Below are 5,407 nucleotides of genomic sequence, written 5' to 3'. Positions count from 1 at the left end.
TTTGTTTATCTAAACTTACCCACACGCTGCATCTAACGTAGTCTGCCGAAGCCTCGCACCACTGTGTGTTTCATTGCTATTGTATTGTATTTGCTGATATCAACTGTCAAGGTGATATTTTAAACTGGAAGTTCTTCGGTGATAAGAAAATTCAACTTTGCAGTATTTACAAAGCCTGTGAGCAACAAACTTTTACAATAATAAAGAAATAATAACAACTGCGTTAACGCGCTATAAAAATTGTTTGGGCGTTAATGAATTAATGAGTTAACGCGATAATAAAGCGTTAACTTGCCCGGCTCTAATATATATATATATATATATATTGTGCACCACATCCCCTCTCCACTTTTTTACTTCTTCTGCACTACTTACATTTTACATTTCTATATTTCTTGTTGACACTGTAAAGGGGGGGCTTCAATCTTGTAGCACTCTTGTTACATTTTATTCTACATTTCCCTAACCTGGCTGCAGCATTCACAATCAGAAATACATTGTTTTCATAGCATTCTTGTTAACTTTTTAAAAACCAACATTACCAAAGTCAGCAGATTCTCTGCCCAATATATACTGTATGCATACAGAGAGAGACACTGGATCGGAGTCTTGGGGTGGCTGGCATCGGTGTGTGAATGGTGAAAGGTCCCTGTGCTTTGAGTAGTCATTAAAACTAGAAATGTTGTGTTATTAACATATCACTTTAACTTATCCTTTGTCTAACTTACACCTCACCTCACTGGTTTTGTACTGTAATGCCTACTTAATCTGCACTTAATTTAAACTTTTGTTTTCTGTATTCCTGTATTGCATTGTATGAAACACTGTATGTTGTCCTGCACGCTTATGCTTTTCTTGGCCAGGTAGTTGTTGCAAATGAGAACCTGTTCTCAACAGTCTACCTGGTTAAATAAAGGTTAATCTTTTTTTTTAAATAGACAATGAGAGCGAGATGACCGGGAAGTGTTACCAATGGGATGTTCTGCATTACGGTGGGGGTGAGGTGAGGACCCAAATGCAGAGAAGAGGAGGCGGGTAGGAGCAGGTAAACAGGTTTTATAATAACACAGTCCAAGGCAAACACAGGGAGCAAAGGAAAGAAGGCAAAATCCGGGAACTACAAAAAAATCTAAAAAAGGTCCGAAAATCTAAAAGACAGGTACAGTGGAAGAAGGGAACGCAAAAACAGGAAAGCTACACTGTGGAGGACTCACAGGGGGATCAGGAACGTCAACGGGAACAGCAACTCACTGGGGAATCAGGAACATTGACGGGAACAGGCCGGCTGACGAACAGGATTCCATGCAGCACAAGACAAAACAATCAGACACCAGGCAAAGGGAACATTGAGGTTAAGTAAAAGAGGTAACAAGATAACGGGGAACAAGTGATGCGTCAGGTGAAACACATTAGGGCGGGGCAAGACAATCAGAGCGACAAAAGTATAGCTGTGCAAGACGAGACAGAACAGGAAACCAGACTATTAACATAAAACAGGAAGCAGAACAAACAGCACTTAACGGGGAACACAAGACAGGACCATCAACACAAAACCGTGGAGAAAACTAACACAAGCACAAGGAAGGCCAAGAAACACCCAAAACCAAACCCCAAACCCAAACAGTTCTGTACTTGTGTAGAACCATGTTTCTGTTCCACATATGTACACGAGAACAACTGCAAGAGTAGAACTTTTGTCTCCCAAACCTGGTGGACAGTAGAAAAGTAAGACAACTTTGTGGAATTATGGCAACAGTTATGACTTCATCCGACATTTTAATTTTTCACCAGATTTCTGTTCCTAAAATCACCACTTTGAAATGGTTTAAAAGAATCCAAAGTATGTAGTCCTGCAAGCAGCAACCTCTGGTGTTAAAAAATGAAACCAACACGGAAGTGCCAAAAACTTGAGCCACTTGAGTCTGGCTCCAAAAGGGAGTCCATCCCAATAGACCCACATGTTAAAATGCCCATCTTCGGGCACCTGTAGGTTTGACTCAACCTGCAGCCTTTTGCTGCGTGTCATTCCCCCCTCTCTCTCGCCTTTCATGTCTTCAGCTGTTCTGTATAAATAAAGGCTTAAAATACTCCTCTCCCCTCCACATCAGAAAAAGGTTCTTTATACCAGTTTAAAGCCTAGTTCAAAAAAGGTTAGCTAATGTCCCCATGTATGGTGGTTGCCATCACAGGAGGCGCTCTGCTATTCTCTGCTAGACCTTCTTTGTCAGACCTTCCTCCACAAGCCTTGGGAAAGGCACTTGTTTTGGTGGAACGTGTATGTTCAAAGGTTGAAAACTCAGACTGGACATTTAGTCTGCCTAGCTGTTGGATATACCTTGCAGAGATCTCAGACAAGTTTAATCATAGTACTCATAAATCGTCCGTAGTTAAAAATGCCAACACAAAGCCCAAGGCAATGGATATTCGGCCTGAATAAGTGAACTCACGTGAAGTTGTGGGAATTTCTGAGAGTTAAGGAGTTGCACCTAAGTAGTGTAAGTAGTGATTGTAGCAGGAATTGCAGCTATGATTGGCCACATGTTTTCATTATCCACACAAAATGTGATTGAGGCAGCTTCTTCCTTCTCTCTTTGGCAAAGTTGAACACTATGGACATGACCTAAGAGACTTAACTCCAACATATCTACAATAAGATCTTTCAAATTTGAGACTAGAGATCAAGTTTGGATTTGACCGTCATTTCTATACCTTTTCTGGATGTTCTCCCATCACTGGAAAGACTTCCAACCTTGTAGCTGCTCTATCTCCCCTGTGACAGCAGGAGTGGCTGCAATAATCCAGTTAGAGGAAACTCGCTCACTCTAAATAGCAGCCACAGAGATTATTCCTCTGGGTAAAATGGCACTTTGTGCATTTTGTGTGTGTGTGTGTGTGTGTGTGTGTGTGTGTGTGTGAGTGTGTTATGGCATGTGTGGGTATGTCTTGAGGGAACATGCAATGTAATCACAGGAGGCGATTTCTTGGTAGCAGTCAGGTGTGTTGGTGTGTGTGTGAGTCCTAGGAGAGCCACACAATGTAATCACAGGAGACTTGGTGGCTTTCAGGTATGTGTGTGTGAGTGTGTGTGTGTGTGTGTGTGTGTGTGTGTGTGTGTGTTTGTGTGTGTGTGTGTGTGTGTGTGTGGGTGGGTGTGTATGCACCCATGTGGGGTGCGTGCATGTGTGTCATCTGTAGGGATAGGAACATATGCACTGAGAAAAATTACCACTCTGAAGATGGGTCAGAGAGGCTACAACACTACACCCACACCGCATTTACCCTCATCAGCACTTTGTGTCTAAAGTGCACTTCTGTTTGGAGTTTGAATTGAAACTCTTTTGTCAAACAACACAAATGTCATTGTTGTTGCTCCAAATGAGTCTCTCTGTTGCACACGTGTGACGTCTGCATGAATTTCAAAAGTGACCCAGCCCTTCTGTTTGTCACCAAGAAAACTTTTTTGGAGATTTTTGGAATTCACAACATTTTCATGTAGACAGAAATCGGATGACACAATAGTGTACTCGGACTGGGCAGGGCCTAACCCGGAAGTGGGCAGATTTAACCCGGAAGTGGGTCGGGTTGTCTTGAAATGGGCGGGGATTTAACCGTTATGTTATTTTAAGCATGCAAATGATATGGGTTGATCAGAAATTGTTATAGTTATTGCTGATTATAAAACTATTTACATGACAGCATCAGCATTGAGCTTCACATCATTGGTGTTGTCATGGTAACAAATGAACTATATACAGGAAAAGTTTTGCAACAGTAAATACAACAAAGCGGTTTCAATTATTAAGTAACATATAATGAACAAGAGTTTTCATACACAACATAACTTTCTTTTTTAAACTTTTAATTTTTCTATGATCAGTGTGATAACCTTTTTTTTTAGTTCTTTTGTATTTCACACCAGGTATGTGTGAGTGTGTCTCTGTGTGTCTGTGAGTGAGTAAGAGAGAGAGAGAGAGAGAGAGAGAGAGAGAGAGAAGGGGGGCAGCAAGTTGGAATGTGTTTGTTTGTGGATCTTAATTTGTAATATTATTTATTTATACCGCAACTGCCTTTTATTTATTTTTTTTTAACAGAAAGAAAGTTTCAGACACTCCAAAAAACTGGTTAGAGCAAGCAGGCAGTTTAAAAAACAAACAAAAAAAACAACTCAGACGGGAGAGATGCAACGCGAGTCCCATTCTACCAAGCACGATGTCTGAACAAACCCCACTGTTACCAGAAGTCTCCTGGTTGCTAGGTACTAGTTTGCACCGAAGTATAAAACATACCTGAAGCTGAATAAACCCTAAATGTTAACGGAAAAGCTCCGCGGAGGGAGAGTGAGAAAGCTGTTTAATTAACCGTGTTCTGTGTGCGAGTGAGATTGAGGGGCACCCAGCAACAGGAGGAATCTGTGTGTGTGTAGGGAGGGGTGCTGGGTGTAGCCTATCACAGAATAGTGTAGGGGGGGGGGGCGCTGGGACTAGCACTGTGACTAGCCTATCACAGAACGCAGACATAGTCAATTAAGACTTCCATTGAATCCGAGTACAGATATTGAATCGCATTACTCTTATAATACTTGTACTCAGTAAAAGTGCTTTATCCATACCGGATGCTCGTTTGCCAAGTACTCGGCTCAGCCCTCTAACTCATTAAATTACCTAATTGGCTAGCTAGCTAGAGCTGATGAAATCTGTCAGTGGCAGTTGGGCTGGCAAAATAAATACTCATTGTCTAAAACTGCTTTGTCTACTTTTATCTGAAATCTAATACCCAATCAACTGAGTTCACTTTGCACTTCAATGAACTTGAAAAAAACATTATTTTTATATTTATATATGCCTAAGCAGATACCGAAAAAGTAGTGTACATCCACAACCTTCCACTTCTGGGATTGGCTCCCTTGCCAATTTTGTTGGATGTCCTTTACCTTACGCTTTCTTTGTGTCAGAATTCTATACTTGATTTATTGAGGACTATGTTTAACTGCTCTGATCTCCAGGTGATCTGGGGTCTACCTGTGGCCATTCATGGTCATGAACTCAAGCAGGTGCGTCCTTTAAATATATAGGTGTTAATATGGATAATGATCTGGAATATGACAGCAAAATCCAAAACTCAGATTTTCAATCTGGTTAAAACGGCAGGCAAAATTATGGGAAAACCCGCAACCCTCAACCCGCAGGAGCTTTTTGATCAGGCAACAATCAAGCAGGCTAAAACCATTCTATCAGATAACTCTCACGCGTTGTCTTCAGAGTTTGAGCTATTAAACTCCGGGAAGAGGTAAAAGGTTTCTCCGTAGCGTGACGCAAAGCGTAACATTGGGAAGGCAAACATCAGGAAATATTGTGTTTTGGAACGTGTGAGACACAAGGTCTGCGGTACGTTTAAATATCCCATTAAC

General features: G+C 41.3%; 1 long non-coding RNA gene across 1 annotated transcript in view; it reads left to right on the top strand.

The window, feature by feature from the left end:
• The window catches only part of LOC117951395, a 9,372-nt gene that overhangs the window by 3,254 nt on the left and 711 nt on the right, over positions 1–5,407 (top strand). Inside the window, exon 2 of the long non-coding RNA XR_004658160.1 lies at positions 1,953–1,960. This is a non-coding gene — a long non-coding RNA (uncharacterized LOC117951395). The remainder of the gene's footprint in view (positions 1–1,952; positions 1,961–5,407) is intronic.

This window comes from Etheostoma cragini, chromosome 10 (genome assembly GCF_013103735.1).
Source record: "Etheostoma cragini isolate CJK2018 chromosome 10, CSU_Ecrag_1.0, whole genome shotgun sequence".
NCBI classification, from domain to species: Eukaryota; Metazoa; Chordata; class Actinopteri; order Perciformes; family Percidae; genus Etheostoma; species Etheostoma cragini.
Note: the sequence above shows the minus strand (reverse complement) of the source record. Positions and strands in the feature narration are given on the sequence as shown.